We start from the raw sequence: 24,369 nt of genomic DNA, 5'->3' as shown, positions 1-24,369 counted from the left end.
GCTCTGCTTTGTCCTCTTTAATTCTTCCTCCCTCACTCAGTTTCCTTTGTTATAAAGATTTTTTTTAAAAAGGTAAAGGCCCCCTGGATGGTTAAGTCCAATCAAAGGTTGCGGCACTCATCTCACTTTCAGGCCGAGGGAGCCGGCACATTGTCCACAGACAGCTTTCTGGGTCATGTCGTCCTCTGTCGTCCCCTTCTCCTAGTGCCCTCAATCTTTCCCAACATCAGGGTCTTTTCCAAGGATTCTTCTCTTCTCATGAGGTGGCCAAAGTATTGGAGCCTCAGCTTCATGATCTGTCCTTCCAAACTCCATGGACAAAGACAACAGGCAATAACGCATTAAGAACGTAAAAAGTAGGAGCTGTGTTATCAAAACCATTCCTTAACCCTCCCTTAATGTTAAAAACCAGGCATCCCCAAACTTCGGCCCTCCAGATGTTTTGGACTACAATTCCCATCTTCCCTGACCACTGGTCCTGTTAGCTAAGGATCATGGGAGTTGTAGGCCAAAACATCTGGAGGGCCGCAGTTTGGGGATGCCTGTTAAAAACCATGAGTGTAGATCTGTGCTAAGACTGTGAAGAAATAGGTTCAAATCACTACTCTGTGATGAAGCTCTTTGGGCGACCTTGGGCCAGTTATGATACATAAGCTAAGCCTACCTCTCAGGGTTGTTGTGGAGACAAAACGGAGGAGGGGAGGATCAGAGGCGCTGTTTCGATCTCCGTGGAGGAAAGGCGAGATGTAAATGTCAGGCGGTGACAATAATGAGGGTGGGAAATGGCAATATTCAGAAAGGAGACGAAAGCTTACAGTGTCTTTCATCAACTCAAATTAATAAACGTAGAAGCTATGAAAGCCTTGAATTAAAAACTATATATTACCATAGGAGTGTGGTTTGCCATTATTACAAAAGGGAGACGGAGAAGGAGTCACTCTCAGGTCTCATTTAAAAACAGAAGCCAGCAGCCTGACCTCCGTGTCCCAGAAATTTTTATGTAAGGAAGACCAGAGATATCCCTTCTGAATTTTACTTCAGGTTTTAAAATTTTAATTTACAGCTCTCTAGTCATTAAATTGCATTTTTCCCCCTGAAAGGAACAGGTAAGGATTTTTTATGAAACAGCAGAGGTGACTTATAAGCGGCTAACCCTTCTAACCTACTTTGATGTTGTTTTATTTTACTGTCCTGGGTTTCCCGGAGGAAGAATAATTGGTAGGAGAAATTCAGAAGTCGATTGATTCTTTTCAAGGAACCTTAGGATGACACTCACTGGACCTGTAGCTTTTCTCGTGATGGTTCAGTATATTTGAAAATAATCCTCTGGGGCAGTATTAAGCACTAAGGGGAGAGCAAAATAATATGTAAATGGTCCCACACTCCCTGTTATAGGGGCAGTAGCTTCTGGCTATACATAAAACAGTTGCTGTGATACTACAGTTTTAAGAAGAAGAAGAAACTGGAGGCCATTTTGTTGCTTTGGATAGTGGCTCCTTTAATTTGTACTACTGACACTCCCAAGTACGGATGCTCAAGGTATTCAGGCTGCGTACACACCATACATTTAAAGCACATTCCCCCATCCCAAAGCATCCTGGGAGCCAAAGTTTACCTACCAAAGAGCAATTAATTAACAACAACAACAAAACCCACAAATTTTGTCAGCGGTTTTGACAATTATACATCCTTGTGCAAGCAATTGTCCCTGATAGAATGCATTTTGTGCTGTTTTCACTAATGTGTTCATTTAAAGGCATAGGCAAACTTGGCCCTCCAGATGTTTTGGGACTACAACTCCCATGACCCCTAGCTAACAGGACCAGTGGTCAGGGATGATGGGAATTGTAGTCCCAAAACATCTGGAGGGCCGAGTTTGCCGATGCCTGCTCTAGGTATTATCTTCTGCTCACCCATGGTGTGATCCTGAAACCACACCCTATGAGCTGGCAATATAACTCCAAACATCAAGGTTACCAATGTGGGTCCTGCAGGTGAAAGTGTACCTGACCGCAACTTCTATGGTGCCCTCATTTTTCACATGTGTGAGGCTGTTTGTTCTTCCTGCCCAGTTCCCGTTGGCACCAACTCACCCTCTTTTACACTGAACATGCCCCCTTAAAGGTGGCCACATTTCTGTGGGTGCCAGGACTGGATGGCCACATGACACGGAAAGCTGTCTGTGGACAAATGCTGGTTTCCTTGGCCTGAAAGCGAGATGAGCGCCACAACCCCACAGTCTCATTTGACTGGACTTAACCATCCAGGGGTTCTTTGCTTTTTGCTTTTTACCTTACCTATTGGCTCTGATACAGCCCATTACTGAGTCCATTTGACTAATGATAATGATCTTATCACAAATTGGTTTGGAGCACGTTCCAGAACATTTGGAGCAATTCACAAGATTGGTTCAACATATGCACATTTACTCCAAAAGTTATTTCCCTTGCGTTGATTTCTTTTTAAAAAGTCACAAGAATCCAATCTTTCTCTACCATAGAAGTCTGGCTGCCTCTCGTGTGGTTCCCTTTCATGCTGTTTCCAAGTGTGTATATATCCAGACACTTCTTTTGAAATCACATCTGTTCAGAGCTATACAATTGACTTCAATTTTGCTGGGAGAGATTGTGGCATAAACATGGACCAACTCTGAGGTTAAAGATATGTTATTTTCTGTGCTCTTCATAACATCCTGCAGATGCCACTATACTGAGCACCAAAAGCTCAAATTCACATATTCTTTGAAATGTACTAAAATGTGGGGTAAGCCAGTGACATTGTGTATCCGAATGCTAATTTTTCAATATTCAAAGGCACCTTAGCACACCATCAACTTTCAGGGCACATCTATACTTGTAGATCCAAACTGGTTTTTAATACCCTGTTCTTTTCAGTGCAGAGAACTTAGTAGTTCTATGAGAAGAAGAAGATGAAGAAGAAGAAGAAGAAGAGGAGGAGGAGGAGGAGGAGGAGGAGGAGGAGGAGGAGGAGGAGTTTGGATTTGACATCCCGCTTTATCACTACCCTAAGGAGTCTCAAAGCGGCTAACATTCTCCTTTCCCTTCCTCCCCCACAACAAACACTCTGCGAGGTGAGTGAGGCTGAGAGACTTCAGAGAAGTGTGACTAGTCCAAGGTCACCCAGCAGCTGCATGTGGAGGAGCGGAGACGCAAACCCGGTTCACCAGATTATGAGACCACTGCTCTTAATCACTACACCACACTGGCTTAGGGATAGCTCTAGCTAACGGAATTCTCAGTACCTTTACCATAGCTGCCAAGTTTTCCCTTTTCTCGCGAGGAAGCCTATTCAGCATAAGGGAAAATCCCTTCAAATAAGGGATAACTTGGCAGCTATGACCTTTACTGAAGAACAATTCCCAGAATTCTTGGGGGAACGACATGGAAGTTTAAGTGAGATAAAACGGATACAGATTTGTGGAACAGAGATCTCTCTTAAAATATCTGTACACGTTATAAGAATTAGGGCTGAGACATACGTTGCCGGAGCTACCGCTTTGTTGTGTGTCCAAAATCAGTTTCATGACTCCAGTGCTTTCAGTGTTGTGTTGTGTTCATTGGCATTCAAACAAACTGAGAGATATCTGTCCAAAACGAAGCACCCATTTCTTTCCTTATGATGCTTAAGTCAACGTATTCCTTAAACTGGAGCATTGGAACAAATGGGGTTATTTTGGCATCCTTCTAAGACTATGGGCAGCTGAAAGATGACTTGTGCTGTCTTTTCTTGTGACCTATAAAACAAACAATCCTCGGCGGTTCAGAAGAATACAAACCCTGTGTGCTTTGCAATAAATAGATACATCCATCTGTGTAACAGGGTTTTTTCCCACCCTATCTTGGTCTCACACCACCTGTCTGGTATTTAAAAGGAAAGATCCATCTGAGAGAAAAGAGACAAGCTGTGAAAAGTGAAGCGTAGGTGGGTTCAGGCATGACCCAAGACCGCATACAATGCCCGCATACACAACAAAAAGTACACCAAAATCATTGGAATAATTACTGGGATGACTATTAAATAGCAAGGGATATAATTTTCTTTGTGATTTGACAGATGAAAAGAATGCAGGCTGTATCAAATGAGATGCCTCACACCATCCGATACAGAACATGGTGCATTTTTTTTATAAAAAAAAATCTGGGGTGTGAAGGAGGTGGTGTAAAAATTCCATGAAATAAATAATAATAATATGCATGCTCTAGTTATCTCTCGCTTGGACTACTGCAATGCACTCTACGTGGGGCTACCTTTGAAGGTGACCCAGAAACTACAATTAATCCAGAATGCAGTAGCTAGACTGGTGACTGGGAGCGGCCGCTGAGACCACATAACACCGGTCTTGAAAGACCTACATTGGCTCCCAGTACGTTTCCGAGCACAATTCAAAGTGTTGGTGCTGACCTTTAAAGCCCTAAACCAGGCACCCCCAAACTGCGAGCCTCCAGATGTTTTGGTCTACAACTCCTATGATCCCTAGCTAAAAGGACCAGTGGTCAGGGATGTAGTCCAAAACATCTGGAGGGCCAAAGTTTGGGGATGCCTCCCTAAACGGCCTCGGTCCAGTATACCTGAAGGAGCGTCTCCACCTACATCGTTCTGCCTGGACACTGAAGTCCAGTGCCGAGGGCCTTCTGGCAGTTCCCTCGCTGCCAGAAGCCAAGTTACAGGGAACCAGGCAGAGGGCCTTCTCGGTAGTGCCACCCACCCTGTGGAACGCCCTCCCACCAGATGTCAAAGAGAAAAACAACTACCAGACTTTTAGAGAACATCTGAAGGCAGCCCTGTTTAGGAAAGCTTTTAATGTTTAATAAATTATTGTATTTTAATATTTCTGTTGGAAGCTGCCCAGAGTGGCTGGGGAAACCCAGTCAGATGGGCGAGGTATAAATAATAACTTATTATTATTATTATTATTATTATTATTATTATTATTATCATCGACCACAGCTGCTGTCCCCTCCCCAGCTTCCCTCTCCCTGCTGGGAAGACCCTTCCTCACCACCCTTGCCACCAGGAATCACAGGTTAGGGGGCAAAATACTTGCCTTGCCCACGCTACACCACTGGCAGCCCACGCTACACCACTGGGTCAAGGATAGCCAATGTAGTGCTTTCCATATGATGTTGGATTACAACTTTCATCTTCCCTGACCATTGGCCATGCTGTCTGGTGCTGACAGGCATTTGAGTCCATTAATATATGTGAGGCATCTCTAGCATGCAATCGTTGGTCAAAGGAATGTATTCCGAATTGAAGGTGCAATCTGAAGAGCCTGTGCTTGTAGCTTTTAAGGACATGTAAGGATGCATTAGTACATATAGGATATATTAGTATATATAGGATTGTGACTTTAGAAGGCAAGCTATGGAGATAAATAGTCTCTCGTGTAATCAAAACGGCTCTGACCATCTATCAATTGGGCATGCAATTTGGTAGCATATATTTTATGAGGCTTTAAGCGTCTCTCCACCTATGAGCTTTTTTCTAAAAGTGCAAAATAACCGAGAATGGGCCTGCCAAAATCCGAAAATATGTAAACAATAGGGAACTATACCTGCATGAAGCGAATGAGCAGAGCTTAATGTATTCTAATGCAACATAACCTTTTTGAGCTGATGCCACGTCTGAATATAATGCTTACTGACAGTCTCTATTTGGGTGATTATTTTTAAAAGGTCTGTTTCTCTTCATTTTATTAGTGCGTAATAAAAGCCAAGCCCCAAGGCATCCAATTTCTCAGCTAAATGATGAAATGCGGTAGTTACTGAAAGATAACTAAATGAAAAAGATAGGGGAAAGAAATGATATTATGTTTCTATGTCCATGGGTTTGTTTTTAAAAATTCTTTTAGAAAACAGGAAAGGCTCTTCTGTATGTAATTGTGACAACTTTGTTCTCAATAGCTCTTTAGCTTTAGAAGGCAAGCTTGGTGCTTCTTGCTTTTCTGCACATGAAGTGTATGTGCTATGTGCACACATATTCATACCTGCCAAGTCTCTCGCGGAGAAATCCGGGATCGGCAGCCGCGCGACACCGGAAGTTCCGTAGACGCAACTTCCGGTGTCGCTTTGCCCATCTATGGGCACCAGAAAATGGCCGGCGCCGGTACTGGAAGTAGCGTCTATGCATGTCCGGAAGTGCGTAGATGCACTTCCGGTACAGGCGCCGGCCATTTTCAGTGCCCATAGATGGGCAAACCGACACCGGAAGTTGCGTCTACGCACTTCCGGACATGCGTAGACACGATTTCCAGCGCCGGTGCTGGCCATTTTTCTGGTGCCCATAGATGGGCAAAGCGACACCAGAAAAATGGCCACCGACAGGAGCCAAAACAAGGGAGATTAACGGGAGAGGAGCTCAAAGGGGAGACCAGCGGGAAAGGGTAAGAAAAAACGGGGGTTTCCTGGGAAATACGGGGTACTTGGCAGCTATGTACATATGTCTTGTTCAGGCACAGTGAAATAGATGTCCACTGCCATCTTAGGTACAGATTCCCTGATACCTCTCCTCTCCTGGGCTAAAAGAAACAGCATTGCAGACCAGCATTAACAGCCCTGCATTGTCAACAACCCCTCAAACCCTTTTCAGATTCTGAATTCACTAGTCAATGTACACATACCATTCAACATTTCTCCAGTGAAAATAGGGCCATCCTATTAAATAATAATAATAATAATAATAATAATAATAATAATAATAATATCCCACCCACCTGGCTGGGTGGTCAGTCTGGGCGGCTTCCGACATATATAAAAACACAATAAAACATTAAACATTAAAAAAAGCAACCTTCACTATACAGGTTTGCATTCAGATGGCTCGGTGGTCTGATAACTCCACACCCTCCAACATTTCTCTGATGAAAACAAGGACGTCTTAAGCAAAATAGGGATGTTACAGGATCAAATAAGAAACTGGGACAGATTCTGTAAACCCACCACTGGAAAATAGCAGCACTTGGAAGATCTGTGTACTGCTGACACAACACAGTTTCAGTAAATGTGAAATAATAATAATAATAATAATAATAATAATAATAATAATAATAATAATATATTTATACCCTGCCCATCTGCCTGGGTTTCCGCAGCCACTCTGGGCGGCTTCCAACAGAAAAATGAAATAAAATAATCTATTAAACATTAAAAGCCTCCCTAAACAGGGCTGCCTTCAGATGTCTTCTAAAAATCTGGTAGCTGTTTTTCTCTTTGACATCTGATGGAAGGGCTTTCCACAGGGCAGGCGCCACCACCGAGAAGGCCCTCTGCCTGGTTCCCAGGTTATGAATCCAGGTTAACCCACACAATGCTTTTGAAGCACATTTAACACATATTTAAAGCACACAGTTTGCATTTGGAGACGGAAGATCCAGGTTCTGCTCCCATTCATCCATGAAACTCTGTGGATGGCTGTGGGTACATTATTCAGCCTAACCTATAAGCAGCTTTGGGGATTACTAGAAGCATAATGAACCAGATGCCAAATCCTCTACGCATTCAGTTGGTGTCAAGTATGGAAGTTCCCCTCTTCCTTCTGGTAGCTCACCGCTAAGAATTAACAAGCATTTACCGTAGTAGATTTATAGTCCTTTTATTGCAGCATTATGTTACAAGCACAAACAGGCAACCCTCCGCAAGGATATCTGTTACCTACCCTGACTCCTCCTCACTTCCGCAGCAAGAAGCGCGCCAATGGGAAGTCCCTCCCCCCTGCGTCTCCTTTGTTCTCTGACATGCTCAGACCTCTGATTTCAGGGTGAGGGAGGGGGTTCCCCCCACTCTCAATACATGCATCACTCAGCTGCTCCCTCCCTTCTGGTTGCTTAGCTACTATCTCATAGCTTGGTAGCTCCTCTCTCAACAGAGCCGCTTCTGTGTCTGCCTGTCTCTCTGCTTCTGGAAACGCTGGAAGCAGGGAAGGCAAATATTTCCCCTCCTCTGCTGTTAGGAGCTGATCTCCCTGCGATTGCATTCCCCAGTGTTCCGATCCAGACCAGCCCCTGACAGATGGCAATGCTTCTTGGCAGCAAGAGAATAAAGGGAAGGTTGCCACAGGCGTGAAAAGCTAGAGATGTCTTTTACAGGGGTTCCTCTTCCTATTACAAAAAACAGTATGCATTTGACAGTGGAGGCTGGTCCATAAGGAAGAATGGGGTGCTGCCCCTTCAAGCTGAGCCAGCCCCCACCTACCTGCCTTCTTACCTTCGCCTCAATGTTGCCATCAGCAGAGAGGAGACTGGGGACAAAACTATAATCAGTGGCTTTACCTATAATTGACTCTGGCTCCACCTTCCATTGGCCTCTCTTCCTTCCACCTCACTAGAGATGGCAGATTGCCCCCAAGATCAAGGGGACAAGGTGTGTGTTGTATCCACACAATGTCATGCATATGGCACATGGTGCAAGCGTTCGCACACACATCACATCTTTAAGAGGCTGAGCGCACTGGGGCAGCAGGCCACTGAAGCCGTGACCCGCATTGCACATTGCACGTGATTTCACACATGTACGCAGCATGTTGAGGCCCCTCAAAATTGAGGGGGGCTGCCCGCTTCCGAGAAATATCGAGGGGGCCAAAGGCACCTTGGCCCCCTAGCGCTGGTGTGCCTCTGCTCTACCAAGCCCAATGGGCACCACTGGTGACTGCAATAATTTATATCTGCCCCCACTCTTTCTGTGCACACATATGCAGAGGGTTCTTGAATTAATCCAACAGCAGAACTTTAAACCTTGCCCAGCTCCTACCTCTGCTGAAATCTGAAGCAACATCAGGCTTCTATCATCTGCAAAAAACCGATAGCTATTATAGAGTTGTGTGTGTGTTTCAACTTTCCATATCAAATTCCAGCCTATAGCTACTTTAAGCCTTTGGCCAGTCACAGACTTACAAGAGACACTGGCCAATGTGGAAATCGTTTTTAAGCGCTGTGACACCACTGCCCAGTCATGGTGTCATCAAGATTAAAATATGCAGTTTGGATTGACTATTTTCTGCCATAATCCGTTTTCTTTTGTGCCTGAAGATTACCATCTCGGCCGCCTGCCCTCCCTACCCACTGTATGTGTTGATTAAATTCACCATGCAACACAGCCATGCGGGGAGAAATTGAGATTCTAAATGAGAGCATAAATGTCCTTGCATCTCTGAATTTAAAACTTACCCCTTTTGTTATTTGAAATAATAAATGTAGGAGAGAGATATTTTCGTGAAACATTCACTAAATCTTTTTTATAAAAAAATAAAAAAGTGATTTAAAGAAAGGTCTTTTAGTCTCTTCCAGTGCCCTGTTTTCAAGTGCCTATAAAGCAGAGTTGTAATGATCACCAACCCCTGCCTTCTGCTTCATCTGAGAATGTGTGGCTTCCCTTAGCCCTTCTCACGGCGTGAGTTCAGAGAGAATATTCAAACCAATAAGAAATGGAAATGATACACAAGCAGAAGTGTTGCCAACCACTTAAGAAATGTATGAGGGGGGAAGCATGATCAACATAGAAGCAGACGGTGTGAAATTTGTGTATTTGCTGTTTGCCTGTGAACAAATAAACCCAATCGCACAAACTCACCCTAAAGCCTGTTCATTCCTTCTATTAACTTTGCAAACGGTTAGATTTAAAAAAATAAAATAAATCTGTAAACATTACTGCCATGCTGCGTGCTTGCCAGCCTCTCTCAATGTTCCTTCTCCATTATTATTATTGGCTGCCTCCAGGCTGCTGCTATTTTGCAGGGTGGGTGGGATGGGATTCAATAACATGCCAGAAGTTTAGGCTTGTGCAATTGAAGTGGATGTAAGTGTTCTTTTGCCCTAGCACAACAAACCCTCTTTTAAATAACAAAACTGATTTGATGTGGCTTAGGAAAGAGCAACATCTTCAGGCTGATCATAGGTGTGTGACAACATTATGATATCTTCCACTTATTTGCCCCACCCTCCCTGCTCCAAACTAAATAGTCACATAGACATTTTCTGAGACCCCTTTCCTGCACATGCAGTGAGAAATGTCAACAGTATGTGAGTTTCCTGCCACACAACATTCCTTGTCTGTTGCGGGAAGCCTTTTGAGTCCTGAAAGAAAGGGACTCTCCAATAGGGTGGAGAAGGGAATTTGGCAGTTCCAACCCAACTGAGTATTTCTTGCATCTGACCGTATCAAATGCCCGCTGATGTCCAAGCTGTTTGTGCATTGTCAGTAAAAACACATAAAATCATAACATTGTAGAGTTGAAATGGGGCCCAAAGATCATCTAGTTCTGTAATTAATGCAGGAATCCCAGCTAAAGCATCCATGACAGATGACCATTCAACCTCTGCTTTAAAAAACTCCAAGGAAGGAGAGTCCACAATCTCCCGAGGGAGAATTGAACAATTCTTACTGTCAATTTTTTTCCCTTATGTTTAGTCAGGATGCCTTGCAACTTGAAGCCATTGGTTTGAGTCCTACCCTCCAGAGCAGGAGAAAATAAGTTTGCTCCATCTTCCATGTGATTAACTCTTGAGATATTTGAAGATGGCTATCATATCTTCTCCTCTCAGTCTTCTCTTCATAACACTTGGCTTCCAGACCCTTTATCATCTTGTTTGCCCTTCTCAGCACATGAATATGCACATGAATATGTACCCCCTCTGAATATATTCCAGCTTGTCAACATCCCTCTTAAATTGTGGTGCAAAGAATTGGACATTGTATTCCAGGTGTGGTCCGACCAAGGCAGAATAGAATGGGACTATTACTTCCCTTGATCTGGACACTATACTTCTGTTGATACAGCCTAGAATAACATTCACTTTTTTGCTGCTGCATCACACTGTTGACTCATGTTAAGTTTGTGGTCCACCAAGGTCCCTAGATCTTTTTCACATGAACTGCTGGTAAGCCAGGTGTACCCCATCCTATATCTGGTTCGTCCAACCTAAGTGCAGAACCGTACATTTGTCCCTATTGAAATTCATTTTGTTAGCTTGGGCCCAGTTCTCCAATCTGTCGTGGTCATTTTGAATTCCAATTCGGTCCAGTGTGATATTAGAGTTACTACACCCAAGTAACTCAGTGCAAAATTGTACATGCAAGTTGCTTTTATTATGTTGTGACACACTATAAGAAACATTTCACTGTAGGCAACAATCTTAAATAAATAAGGATAAAAATGTGCACCCCACCACCAAGACTATTCCATTGTAACTATCCAACATCCCAAAATTTCAACACCTCTTGTGATGGTTTGACCTCTTTCCGTTTTAACAGTACAAATTCTACAAACACCCCCATATCTCCTCAAAATAATTTCTCCTGCACATTCCCCACCTTACCTTAATGACACATGTTAATTTATCATTAATAGCTATATCCCACACCTCTTTATTGTTGTTGTTGTTGTTTAGTCGTTTAGTCGTGTCCGACTCTTCGTGACCCCATGGACCAGAGCACGCCAGGCACTCCTGTCTTCCACTGCCTCCCGCAGTTTGGTCAGACTCATGTTCGTAGCTTCGAGAACACTGTCCAACCATCTCGTCCTCTGTCGTCCCCTTCTCCTTGTGCCCTCCATCTTTCCCAACATCAGGGTCTTTTCCAGGGAGTCTTCTCTTCTCATGAGGTGGCCAAAGTATTGGAGCCTCAGCTTCAGGATCTGCCCTTCCAGTGAGCACTCAGGGCTGATTTCCTTCAGAATGGATAGGTTTGATCTACTTGCAGTCCATGGGACTCTCAAGAGTCTCCTCCAGCACCATAATTCAAAAGCATAACTCTCCACCTGGAGAAGGAACTGGCAAGCCACTCCAGTATCCCTGCCAAGAAAACTCAATGGACAAAGACAACAGACACCTCTTTATACCATTCTTCTATTTTATATTCTGCTTGCCCCTTCCACTTCCTAGCCATAATAATTTGTGCAGCTGTCAATAAATTTGTGAGCAAGTCCTTCATAGCCTACAAACCTCCCACCCCAATTGATAATAATGCTACCTCTGGACTTTCAATAAGCTTTAACCCAGTGATTTCTGTTATCTCCTTAAACACCCTCTGCAAAAAAGGTACATATTTACACCCCCACCACATGTGAACATAATTCCCCGTTTCCTGGCATCCCCTCCAACATAACACCAAATATCCCTTGTTTATTTGATTTAATCTGACTGGTGTTAAATACCGTCTCCAAGCTAATTGATAACAATTTTCTTTTATTCTTATAGACAAAATTTTCAATGGACATTTCTCCCATATTTCCCCCCCAGCTTTGACTATCTGCCTGCCCTATTGTCTCCTTTTCCCACACCTCTTTTAATCTTAATCAGCCCTTGTTAATTGCCTCTCATTGCTGTACAGATCCTTGGCACGGGCACTGAGGGTTTAAAGCAGGAGTTGGCAACCTAAGGCCCATGGCTCATCTATCCGGCTCATGGCGACCCCTACTGCCCTCCGCCGCCCACTCTTACCGGTGCGGTGCAGTGCGGCGCGGCGTGGCATGGTGTGGCACGGTCATAGCTGCCAAGTCTCCCGTTTTTCATGGGAAACCCCCGGATTTTAATCCGTTTCCCGCTGTTATCCCGAATAGAAAAAAATCCCGGAAATCCCTTGGATTTCCTACCTGCCAGGGAGGCTCCATTTCGGGTGCCGCTCTGCCCATATCTGGGCACCGGAAATTGGGCAGCGCCGGCACCGGAAGTTGCTTCTATGCGTAGAAGCGACTTCCGGTGCTGCGCCGCTGCTGATCCCGCATTTTTCAGCGGGAGACTTGGCAGCTATGGGCACGGCACAGGGACTGACTTCCAGGGTGATGGCGTCTGTGCACCGGAAATAGCATGTGCGCACGCGTGCGGGACAGAGAAGCGCCCGTGCCCTATTTCCGGGTGCAAATCCAGGTCGGAGGAGCACCAAAAATAGCATGGATCGGCCCATCGTCCGGTAAGCTTGCCGACCTCTGGTTTAAAACATGAAGGCACATGAGGGACTGAGCAAATCTGTTCATTTTGACGATGATCTTTCTGCAGACACTGATATATTTTTGTGAGTGCAGCTACATCGGCAGGGCTGACAACACACGGGATTGCTTTTGTTTCCTCCCCCCCCTTCTTCATCCGACATAAACCGCAAAGTCAAACACTTTCACCTGATGCTTCGAGAGACAGAGACTGCTAATTACTATCTTTAGGACCACAGGAATCCAACTGCTGACTCCTCAACAGCTGTAAGGTCCTGAGGTCAGATTTGCTGAGTCCCTCATGTGCCTCCATGCAGAGTGGGATACGTAAAATATTGGACTGAAATGTCCTACACTCCCTCATAAGTGTCAAAGCCTCTCTTTATAATTAAGCCCAACGGTGTCCCTACTGAACTCCCCCCTCCCTTTTTTACACAAAAAATATGTTTGGGTTAAAGCGAATATTTATTATTCTTTTTGTGTGTGTGTGACAGAAGGGAGTGCTGTTTGATTTTCCTCTTGGCTGACAACTTTAAAAGGGGGAAAGTGAATTTGCTAATCCCCACAACTCCTTTTCTTAATATCCTGTGTTTCAAATAAAAGCACTTGATCCTTGTTATTTCTAACAACAGCCTTCCTTGGAGACGCCGGCATTTGCACATTATAATGACTTGCGAGCAGTGGAGTCTCTCATCTTCAGTCTAGAAAATAAAATGGAAAAGTCAGACAGGAACTGAAGGGAGAAAAAAACAACCAGATATAAATATGAGTCAAACTTGGGAACACGTGTTTGCTTTCAATCAAAAGGTTTCCAAATATTGCCTTCTGCTAAGGAAATAGGTGAGGAAGGGAGACAAAGAGTCATGTTTGCGAGAGAGTTCTTAAAAAAAAACAACCCATGGGTTTAAGCCCCACGCTGGGCTAAACATTCCTGCATTGCAGGGGCTTGGGCTAGATAATCTTCATGGTCTCGTCTAACTCTATGATTCTATGACAGGCAGACAGACAGACAGACAGACAGACAGACAGACAGACAGACACAGAGAGAGATTAAACCTCTCAGATAGGCCTCCAATCAACCTTGATTTGTTCAAAGCAAAGCCAAAAGTTAATGAAATAATTCAAGTAGCTAGAAGTAAATGCAATTCCTCACATTGCAGGAATTGATCTGGTGTTCTGAAGGGCCCCTTTCTCTCTCAGCAATAAATTTCACCTGAAACTAGCATATTCAGTTCGTACGGCAAGAATAATCCCAGAAACTACTTGCATGGACTGGACTGATAATGGTGGGGCTGGATAAGTTTTGAAAAGCGCCACAACGCCTCATTTTAAACGGAGAACAGAAGACCCAGGACCAGAGCCAGGATTGCATGGCAGCACTTTCATTAACACCGAGTCTGTATGGTACAGAAGCTGACAACATCACAGGGAGATCTCACCTATACCAATGGCTATGAGTGAGTATATTGAACTCAGATTGGGCATAATTCAGACTCACTTTGGCCAATTTTATTTCAAGCACCACCAATGACAATAGGACAGCAGTGCATGTTGTGCTCGTGTTGAACTTGCAGGCTTCTCACATGCATCTACGTAGTCACCTTCCCTTATCCCCACAGCGTCCCTCTAAACGTGGTTGTAATAAGCCCCTTGGTATAACAGCTCTGAGTTCCCCCAGGGGCAGGTAGACGATTGGGCTCTAACAGTAGATTCTGAGTCAATCTGCAGGTCCTCCAAGTCTCCCTATTTCCAGGGACAGTCTCGGATTTACAGAAGCTGTCCCAGTTTCTGATTTGACCCCAAATGTCCTGCTTTTCCTTATGATGTCCTTATTTCCATTGGAGAAATGTTGGAGGGTTTGGAATTATGTGACCCCTCATGCCAAGGAGATAAGTAACTATACAGGAGACTATGCAGCCCTGTATAGTATTATTCTGTTTTTATGATGGAAGCCACCCAGAGTAGCTGGGGCAACCCAATCAGATGAGTGGGGTATAAATAAGTAAAAACCTATTATTATCATGGATCAGGGCACCCCTATTTTCATTGAAAATGTATACCTGAAGGAGCGTCTCCACCCCCATCATTCAGCCCGGACACTGAGGTCCAGCTCCGAGGGCCTTCTGGCGGTTCCCTCCCTGCGAGAAGTGAGGTTACAGGGAACCAGGCAGAGGACCTTCTTGGTAGTGGCGTCTGCCCTGTGGAACGCCCTTCCATCAGATGTCAAAGAAATAAACAGCTATCTGACTTTTAGAAGACATCTGAAGGCAGCCCTGTTTAGAGAAGTTTTTAATGTTTGATGTTTTATCGTGTTTTTAATATTCTGTTGGGAGCCGCCCAGAGTGGCTGGGGAAACCCAGTGAGATGGGCAGGGTATTTAAAATTATTATTATTATTATTATTATTATTATTATTATTATTATTATTATGGTTATTATTATTATTACAGTGCTATCCTCAGGTTACAGACGCTTCAGGTTACAGATGCTTCAGGTTACAGACGTTTCAGGTTACAGACTCCGCTAACCCAGAAATAGCATCTCAGGTTAAGAACATTACCTCAGGATGAGAACAGAAATCGCGTGACATGTTAAGCTACTGAAATGACCAGAGCTGACTAGGAAAGCCCATTACCCTCCATAGAGGATAATGGGGGTTGCAGAAGAGCTTGAAGAAATCTGGGAGGGGGTGGGCCGTAATTTAGGCTGAGTCATGGGGGCGTGTAGCAGCATTTGATGGACAGGATGACCCCTACTTAAGCCCAGCTACTTTCGATTCTAGCTCACTCTCGGCAAGCCTTCGAATCTCCCGCCCGCCCACCGCTTTTTCTATAGGTTTTAGCCTGACATTGCTTTGCCTTTCCAGGGGTCACCTGTATTCAGGGGCCCAGTAGGAATTTTGCCACTTGGCTGATTGGCCACTGCCATTTGGTTTTTGCCTACTGCTTAGCAAATCGTCACAACTTGTTAGGTTGGCTGTTAGGCTTTGGTTGATAAATTGGTTGTAGGAGGGGTATGGCATTAAATTGCCTACCCCCCTATTTTGCTCCTCATAGAAGTATTCCGTTAAAGGAATCCTGGGGCTCAGGGACTCTAGTCCATTCATCCCCGCCATAGGCCATAGGTGGGGATGATGGGCCATTACAGAGCCGAGCCTTGGGGAACATTCCTGGCTCAAGGGGAGAGTGCCTGTGAACAGTACCTCCACTCCCTTGGGGTGTTTACTTGACTTACCTACGCTTAGATAAGTCGGAGCTGGTCCTGACCCAAAGGGGGTCAGATGGAAATGGTCCTGTCCCTTAGAGGGAACAGATGGATTAACCAAAGCCTAAGCCAACACTCAGAATTAAATTGTATTTTAAATAAAGTTGTGGCCAAACAATGCCAAAACCCCAAACCTAAAACAATGTGCGAGTTGTGAGTTATTTAGGGGGATTTCTGGGAGCTTCGTCACGCAATAGGTTTTGTGTGAAAGAATTGTGGCCCAGTTCAGTTCTGGGTCCAAAAACAAATTCTTAAGCACATAAAGGTGTTCAGAGACACTGCTCTCATTAATTCCAACTGTATGTCTTTTTTACCTGGCTCTGGTTTTTTTCAAAAAAATTAATCTTGGGGGTCCTAGTTTAAAAAAATGAAATAAAGGAGAGGCAACAAGCTTGAAGTCTACCTATTGGCTGCTCTGTTGCAAATGATGTCGGAATGCTTGAACGACATATATTGTCAGTTGCAGCTTTTACATGAAGCTCAAAACAAAGCTTTTGCCTCGAAACAACCCTAGAAGTTAAGCTCAGCAAAAAGACAGCAACTTCTCCAAGACCACCCAATGAACATTGTGACAGAGCAGGGATTAGACAAGGGATCTCTAATATCCAAGCCCTACATTCTAGTCAAAGAGGCAGAATAAACGAAATGCTGCCGAATCAGAATTTGCTGCAAGAAACATGCTGTGTCGAATAGCTCTGAGCCATTTTTGCCTCCTCAATTTCTGGGGGAAATGGAAATCAGTCGTTGACCTTGCCTCTTCAGCTGGTTGTCAGAGTTCCCAGCAGCAACCAGTGGAAATGGAATCTGGCTCAGTATTTCCCCGGTGAGTTAATTAGTCGATGGCAGTTTGCAGATCCCTTTCCCTCTGTCTTTATTCATATTCCAGTGTAACGTTTTGTGGCAAGGCAACATGGCTTTCACGGCTGCGACATGAAATTGGGCAGCCTATTACAGTGGCCTCAGTGAGATGGCTTGCATGCAGATAGCTACCTGATTGAATAGGAATACTTGCGCCCTTAAATAACTTGGGCATTTTGGAAATCTTTCCCTTCGGATGTGGTTTAGTGCAGCCAATATTTACTGGCCAGAATAATAAATCCAGCCCATAGTTAACCAATGCTACCATAAGCTATTTCTTTCAGGGCGCCTGTAGAGAACAGGCCTATGAAAAACAGAATCGCCACTACCTTATTTCTAGCACTTCCTCGCCGCTTGTTCTGGCTATGAATGCTGAGGCGCAACTCAAGGTTTGGAAATGGGCATGATTTAAATCGGCAAGTAAAAGGGCCAATTTAAATCAAGTTGCCCGTACGTCCTAAACCAGGGGTCAGCAAGGTTTATCTTGCCTGGGCTGGATCTGTCCCGCAGAGATCCCTCTGTGGGCCAGATCGCGCCCGCACCCACGATTTTTGGCATCCGCATGCACGCAGAAATGATTTTCGGCGCCACAGAAGCAAGTCCCTGCACTGTGCTGAGCTTGTTTAGCGTAGCGTGTGAGTGGGCAACTCAGTTCAGGGGCGTTTCGGGGGCCAGTCAAACAACCTCCAAGGGCCACTTCCAGCCCATGGGCTTTAGGTTGTCCTAAACAATTGTGCCAATCTGTCCACTGAAGAAAGCTCATTTCTTATGAAACCCCAGAATAATTTACATTATTGTTTCATAAGGCCTCAATTCTACCACACTATACATTTCCCATGCCTCTTCTTCTTTAACTAAATAGCAAAGATAGCCAACATGGTGCCCTCCAAGTGTGCTTGAACTACAAATAAGTTTGAGCAGGGACCCCCCTAAACCCTAGAAATGGATGACTGGTAGGATTTTGATTATTTGGGCTGTGAAGGGAGGAATACAAGCTGCAGAGGAATTCCTGAGCCAGCCTATGCAAAATGACCTGGCCAAGCTATGACCGTTAAAAAAACAATACAAGGCCATTGAGGGCCATTAGCAATGCAGGGGAGCGGTCCTTACCTTCCACCCTTAGGTGTGAACAGAGACTGGGGATTCGGCAGATAGCCAGGGTAACTAGGTGTGAGGTGACAGGAGAACAGTCTTTGGCAAGGTGTGCTAAAGAAGGAGAGAATAATGGGAGAGCTCCATCTTGGGCAGGTTTGCTGAAGGTAGGCTGGGAGAGATGCCTTTGACTCCAGGAATTTTTTTGTCCTCTTTTCAGAGTTCCTCTTTTCTATTTCACCCTGTCTTGGCCCAGCCACACAAACACCGTAACAAACAAGAATGAAATTCTATAGCATACCTGTCAGAGGGTCGTCGTGGCTACTCTAGAGTAACTCCGCCTGAGTCCGGTTTGTCTTCAAAGACATTTATTGTGCTATTTATTTACAGTGTAGACACAGCTTAAAACACGACCTCTCATCCCGAATCAGAATCCGGCAATGGCGTACATCTGTTCCTATGCCAGCAAAGTAGTCTGGGCACCCCCAAAACGCCGCCCCCTTGACCTGCATTGCAATGCTCTCCTTACTTCTTGCGCCGGAAGGAGTGGTACACTTTCAGCTTCCTCCCTAAGTGGTCGGTGCCCTGGCTCTGCAACATCCCTGAGCATCTGCCTGCATCCCTCTGCCCCCGAGCTTTCCCATTGTTGCTCCCTCTGATTTCTTTCCTCTTCCAAGTCTCCCCCTCCCCCTCGGGCTGCTTCAGAACCACTGGTGCTCTCTGTACTTGACGAGGTGAGGGGGAGACTCAGCCAGATGGGTGGGGTACAAATAAATCATCATCATCATCATCATCATCCTGGAGATAATGTATAAGGCAACTTCTCATGTTACAATGACCTTTCTGGTCTGGCAATGCCTTTCTTCTACTTTATTCCTTACATATTTGGCTAGGTGTTCACAGTTCCTGTGGACCCTGGTGTCCCCTTCTACCAGCTTCTTGGATCTGCAACCTTGGGTTATAGTGCAGATGCTGTTGCAGCCGAGTTCCTACCTTAACCTCCTTATCCAGCAAGGCCAGTGGTTAAAGATGGGAGATGCAGTCCAATGATTTCTAGAGGACCACAGGTTCGCCACAAGTTTCATAGTGCTATATTGCCTTGGACCTTCATGGAAGTAATGCAGAGCAAGCATTCCGTAATGACTGGGATGAAAACATCAAATGAATTTTCATTCCAGAGCAGAGCAGCAAATTTGATGCAAAGTGATTCAACTATGTATACATTTGAGGGGGAGGAGGACAAATGGCTAACCAACAGTGAACGTTTATTACAAACAAGTCTTGGCAAGCAGATCTATCGTCTAGTAATATCCTCAACAAATTACTGATTTATTTGATAAACGGAGCAGAGTGGCTCAATAACGGCCTTCCAGCACGACATTTGATAGTATGCCATATAGTAAATTTATAAATACCAGCCGAATAAAAATACTTTAGCATGGATTAGAAATTGATCTTGTGCACTATGGAGGCAGAGTGTTAATGGGAAAAGACCTCTAAACCTACACAGGGATCAATCTTGGGAATGGCATTTTCTCTAGCGGCCAAAGGAAGTATAGAAATAGTGCATTGAAATAGGATAAATGAAAGGGAGTGGCTAGACGAAGAAGGAATGGTGCAAGGCTAAGCTGGGGAAGCATCAGAGTGGGAAGGCCCCAAGCCAGGAGAATGGTGGTGGGATGCAGGAGACAGCTCAGAGGAAGAAGGAGGTGCGGACTGGTTGGAGGATCAGCAAGCAACAGGTTTGAGGAAGCAGAGGAGGAGGCTGAGGCTGCGACGAATCCACAGCAACCTGCCAGTTCCACTGTTGTCCTCTTCCCTCCTCCCCTGTCTCTAAGAACGAGGAGGGTGATACACAAATGAGTTTGTGACTGGGGGGTGGCAGCTGGCTGGTGAGGAGCTTTAGGAGGAAGTGGGCATAGCTGCCAAGTATCCCATATTCCCCGGGAAATCCCCATTTTTCCAGCTGTTCCTAGCTGAAAAAAATGGATTTTTTTGTTTCCCCCCCGATTTATTCTGGCACGGCGGCCATTTTGGAACTGGGCGGAGCATGCTCAGAAGCGACTTTTAATGCTGCTCTGCCCAGTTCCAAAATGGCTGCAGTGCGACTTCTGGCGCGGCGGCCATTTTGGAACTGGGCAAAGCAGCATAAAAAGTCACTTCTGAGCATGCTCCGCCCAGTTCCAAAATGGCGGCAACGCTACTTCCGGTCTGCTACTTCTGCCCGGTCCCTTATTTCTCCGACAGCAACTTGGCAGGTATGGGAAGTGGGAGCCCCAGATCCTCAGTTCTGGCAAGCGCTTCACGGGCTAGACCTGTCCATGGAGTTCTCTACTTCTGTTTTTGTCTCTGTGAATAAAGAATCAACTCTCCAGCTGCTTCTTCTGCCTCTGGTTGTGGATTGCTCTCTGCCACAAACCCTTCCTGCTCATGAAAACCCTGCTACCTCTTCAGCTTCCACCACCTCCTCCTGTCAGTCTGCTTCCTCTTCTCCCTCCGACCACCACCAATCTGCTGGCTCTCAGCTGCCTTCACTTTGGAGTTCCCCTGCTGCTGCCTCTCGCCATCCCTCTGCATCCAGCCAGTCCATTACACTAATGGACCATCCGCCATTAACTCAATGACCTACCAGGTCTCCTCTAACTGGAGGATTTATTAAATCATGCTATTGGCAAACAGAATACCTGGAATACTCCTCTTTTAAAAAACTCATTGCTGGCATATCTTTTGTTATTCAAGTCACCTTTCCCGTGGAGGGGCTAAGTTCTCTTAGTTCTCTAACCCATTCCAATATCATCTTGCAGGAGACTGTAAACCAACACACCTAAAATACACCCATACACACGCCTATGCTGTCTCCAGCACCAATCACAGCAAGACACAGGGTTCTGCCTTGGGCCCAGTCTTATTCAACATCTTTATCAATGACTTGGATGATGGGCTTGAGGGCATCCTGAGCAAGTTTGCAGATGGCACCAAATTGGGAGGGGTGGCTAATACCCCAGAGGACAGGATCACACTTCAAAATGACCTTAACAGATTAGACAACTGGGCCAAAGCAAACAAGATGAATTTTAACAAGGAGAAATGTAAAGCACTACACTTGGGGAAAAAAAAAATATGAAAGGCACAAATATAGGATGGGAGACACCTGGCTTGAGAGCAGTACATTTGAAAAGGATCTAGGAGTCTTGGTAGACCACAAACTTGACATGAGTCAACAATGTGATGCAGCAGCTAAAAAAGCCAATGCAATTCTGGGCTGCATCAATAGGAGTATAGCATCTAGATCAAGGGAAGTAATAGTACCACTGTATTCTGCTCTGGTCAGACCTCACCTGGAGTACTGTGTCCAGTTCTGGGCACCACAGTTCAAGAAGGATACTGACAAGCTGGAACAGAAGAGGGCAACAAAAATGGTCAAAGGCCTGGAAATGATGCCTTATGAGGAACAACTTAGGGAGCTGGGTATGTTTAGCCTGGAGAAGAGAAGGTTAAGGGGTGATATGATAGCCATGTTCAAATATATAAAAGGGTGTCATATAGAGGAGGGAGAAAGGTTGTTTTCTGCTGCTCCAAAGAAGCGGACACAGAGCAATAGATTCAAACTACAGTACAAGAAAGAAGATTCCACCTAAACATTAGGAAGAACTTCCTGACAGTAAGAGCTGTTCGGCAGTGGAATTTGCTACCAAGGAGTGTGGTGGAGTCTCCTTCTTTGGAGGTCTTTAAGCGGAGGCTTGACAGGCATATGTCAAGAATGCTTTGATGGTGTTTCCTGCTTGGCAGGGGGTTGGACTGGATGGCCCTTGTGGTCTCTTCCAGCTCTATGATTCTATGAAAGGCTTTGCAGGGAAAATAGACTATGAGCATTGGTATATATACCTCGGAAAGAGCAATAGATAAAGAGCAAATGGACTTCACAATGGCACTTTGCTGTGAGCCATTCATTTCTAGCCCCAAAGCTCGGAAAGACAAAGGAAGAAACCTATAACGAAAAGCAACAATAGTATTACCTTACCCTGATCTGAAGAGGAGGAGGAGAGGAGGCTCAGGGGAGGCATCAGCATAGTCTATAAATACAGTCAAGGTAACAGTAAAAGAATGAATGATTGGGATGTATTCAGTCTCAGAAGGCTGTATGACAAGATGCAATGGCCTGGAGCTACAGAAGGAAAGGATTCGGGTGGCTATTAAGAAGGAAAAAAGTCTTTAATGATTACAGCAATTGGGACAGTGTATGGATCTGTCTAGGGAGACATTTAAGGCTCTATCACTGACAGGTATATTCAAGCATCTATTGGCTAACACCTTAGGAATAGTGATGCTAAATGTATACTGTCAGTCGAGCTATCCAAGTGGTTTTTGGTATGACTGTATGATTCTGAAGTTATGGCTCCAAACTACTCAGAAAGAGAGAACAAGCACTGGCTTGGAAAAGAATAATTCCATCATACATTCTAGGCCCAGGCATTTGAAATCAATTTATAGTCATTTCAGGAGATAATAAGGGTTTGACATCTAGAGGAGAAACCATGTTTCTCTCTTTTGAATAAAACGATTGGACTAAAAGAAGAAGACACACCCAAATTTTGCCCCGAACTTCAACTGATTCTTAATTTGGAATAAGCAACACAACTGACATCAAGCAATTTCATCTCTTAAGAAAACATATATAACAATGATACCCGGAACAAATGGATTTGAAGTACCAAAGAACATATATTGATTCAGGATTTTGGATGAATATATAAAAAAGCATCTCAGTGCTTTCTGAATACATAAAATAAAATTCCTTCCTATGCCATATTGAAAAATAAGCTGGAAAACACATAATAGTCAAAGCTCTCCCTGCAGAGTACAGCACCATTTTTGTTCTGGTAAGACAAAAGATCCTGAAATCACCACAAGTAACACCCAGCCATTTTGTATTTACAGTCTTCAACCCAGATCTGTGCTAATAGCTGTACCCATCAAATTGTAGTTCATTATTATTATTATTATTATTATTATTATTATTATTATTATTGGGATGTGCTCATTTAGCGATTATGGTGGAACTCCGGGCCAAAAATTGTAACATTAATCCACTGACCTAGTTTTCTTTAATAAATAGCAACTGGACACGCATGTTCGCATGCACATACAATCTCACATGGATCTGGATTATGACTCCTGCAGCTGTAATGAAGGACAAGAATCACCCAAGGGTCAGTCATGTGACATGCAAAGGCATATGATACGGTGCCTACATTTCGTCTGCTGCTGCTTGTAGACTTCCACTGTATTGTGACTGCAAAATACTTTGGCCATTTGTCATGGTAGTACAGTGGTTCCTTGGTTCTCAAACTTACCGTAATAAATTCTGGAAGTCCATTCCAAAAACAAAGTGTTCCAAAACCAAGGCGCGCTTTCCCATAGAAAACAACCCCTAAAACAGCAATTTAACATGAATTTTACTATCTAACAAGACCATTGATCCATAAAATGAAAGCAATAATCAATGTACTGTACTGTACTATAAAATAAATAAGACCGTATTGTAGATGATTCTATCTATCTATCTATCTATCTATCTATCTATCTATCTATCTAATTACCTGCACTGATGATAGCCATTGTTTAGATGGGGGCCTTTTATCCATTTCTGCAGTCACACAATCAATCAATCAATCAATCAATCAGTAGCTGAACTGGGTTCCACACAGTCACAAAAACAAATTAACTGAAAAAGCCTCAAAAACAAAAACGCAAAATAAATGGCAAAACAAAAAGTGCCAAACTTAATCTGTTCCGGAAGTCCGTTTGACTTCCGAAATGTTCAAAAACCAAGGCGCAGCTTCTGCAACATTAGCCGACAGCCGCATCGGACGTTCGGCTTCCGGAAAACGTTTGAAAACCGGAACACTTACTTCCATGTTTTTGGCGTTTGGGAACCAAGGCATTTGAGAATCAAGGTACCACTGTATATGACAGAAATAGAAGCCATATTAAGGATGCTTGAGTAACGAATATTCTTCCTAAGGCATAAGATGGGAAGAGCAAGTGTCATTCACTATTGGCTGACTTGCAGCATGGCTTGAGTTTTGCAGATCCTGAAACAGGCACCACCCACCACCCAGTGTTCTGTTAATAAATTGCGTTTCATTCTACATACTGCGCATCTCTATTCATGTCAGAACATAATCTTTCATTTTCATTTCAGAACATGAGCAGTCGT

The sequence above is a fragment of the Zootoca vivipara genome, chromosome 9 (genome assembly GCF_965207765.1).
Source record: "Zootoca vivipara chromosome 9, rZooViv2.hap1.1, whole genome shotgun sequence".
NCBI classification, from domain to species: Eukaryota; Metazoa; Chordata; class Lepidosauria; order Squamata; family Lacertidae; genus Zootoca; species Zootoca vivipara.
This window is presented reverse-complemented; position numbering follows the sequence as displayed.